This window comes from Nylanderia fulva, unplaced genomic scaffold (genome assembly GCF_048542155.1).
Source record: "Nylanderia fulva isolate GAGA-0341 unplaced genomic scaffold, ASM4854215v1 Scaffold76, whole genome shotgun sequence".
Taxonomy (NCBI): Eukaryota; Metazoa; Arthropoda; class Insecta; order Hymenoptera; family Formicidae; genus Nylanderia; species Nylanderia fulva.
The window spans coordinates 90,423-92,410 of NW_028190873.1; the positions used below are offsets into that span (position 1 = coordinate 90,423).

General features: G+C 30.1%; 1 pseudogene; it reads right to left on the minus strand.

Annotated features, from left to right (window-relative positions):
- Positions 1 to 865: 865 nt before the first annotated feature.
- LOC146720155 (uncharacterized) lies at positions 866 to 1,636 on the minus strand (annotated as a pseudogene).
- Positions 1,637 to 1,988: the final 352 nt, after the last annotated feature.

Sequence of the window (1,988 nt, forward strand, 5' to 3'; positions counted from 1 at the left end):
AGGACAAATAATAATTGTTGGTAATATTCAAGGATAGAATAAGTGAATGCTGGCATGAAATGACGTTTGTTTGTTCTTTTTTTAGACTTTTATTAAGAAAATGTATTTGACAAAGTTATATTTACTGGAGTAAAAACTACAATTTGTATCTAATTCCGTCATACCGAATTGACATCTCAAAAATTAAAGATAACTTTGATAAAACGCAAGATAATTTTATGACGAAATTTAATCTCAGTATTGTAAACCCTATTAGCGCTTTTAAAAAAATTATGTTAAACAATTAACATATTTTTTACACATGTAAAAACTTACAATTACTCCGTAAGTATTTTCACTTAATTTCGTCAATGTGATGAAATAAGAGACACGAGACAATTTAAGGACACATAATTTCGTCACTCACTTTATTTAAATAAATAATGTAAAAAGTTGAATGAAAATTTTTTCTATATTTAATCCAAACTTAATTTATGTAAAATCATGAACATAAAACTAAATTTACTTACCAATCAAAATTTATAATCTTGAGACACGTCTGCTTGTAACTAAATCTTGTGCGTGACTGCCACTACTCAGTAGCGCCGCGGCAACGCCGCGTTAGGATAAACATATATATTCTTCTTTATTATACGTCTTTCGGTTTAAAATTTCTGTATTGAGACGATAAAGTGTTCAAATCGTTTCAAATCGGGAAATATAGTCGACATGTGCGAAATTGTTTAATTTATTTAATTTTAAGAAGTACTGACGAAATTATTTCCGCTGACGAAGTCATTTACCTTACTTGTTATATTTCGTACTATAAATTTTACATTCTATGTTACTTTTATTTTCTTCATTTTATTTTAATTTATTTTGAAAACTATTTATTTGACAAGTTTTTTACTTTTCTATTAAATTTATTGACTGTCTTTGCCGCGCGATTATTATATTGTGTACGCGAATATATTTCATGTAATGTAAATAATCATTTTAACGCTTGTATGTGATGATTATAACACTTATAATTTGTGTCAAACCATCCAGCGTGCGTTTTATTTGTTGCATATATACCTTTATTTGTAATCTTCTCAAGGATCTGTGTAGATGCCCAATTATGTTGCCATGTCCGATTAAAACTCATCAATTGTGTTTTGATTACATTTGTAAAGAGGCTTGTTGGTCGAACTAATTTCGTAACTGTTGGAGCATCTTCGTCTTCATTGGGATATTCACGATATTCGATATATCTTTCATTTGGAGTTGCGGCTTCCATTGGCGTTTTTAACATTGCACGACAATTTTGACAATTATTCCTTTCGATACATTGTTACGCTACATATCCTGCAAAAAATGTTATCGCATTTTCGTCATAATTACTAAGTATACTTATATTATCCGTGTCTATATCACATTCTTCAAAAATATCTGCATGTTTATCAAGTAACTCTGTTACCGAGGCAACATTATCAACATTTTCATCATCGTCATCAACAATAGCAAAATTATTTTTATTCATACAATTTTCAACCGTCTTAACAAGCTGATTTGATTTATTAATGAGAGCCTCACTTTCAGGACATTGCACATTGCCTTTATCACTGGTTTGAATATAACCTGTTGAAATTATATGTCTGAATGACAATCGAACCATTCTTGCGGTTGGATTAGGATTAAATTCTCCGCGTTACCGAATTTTTGAAAAAAAATGTTCTACTGAATCTTGGTTACATAAACCTGTTGCAAGTTCAAATTCTTCATTTTTACCTGCAAGTTCCTTATACAGTTGAAGAATTGCTTGTATCGCAATGCCAAATCCTTTGAAGCAAGGAACTTTATTTATTCTGTCTGGAAACTTAGACCATCCTGAACATCATTGCAGAAAGTTTAATAATAAATTTTCAATATCAGGATTTTTTCTTGACAATGGCCGTTTTCCACCGAATGTGACTTTAAGACTATACGAGTTGCAAGCATCAATTACGTTTTTCATATGCTATGCAAAA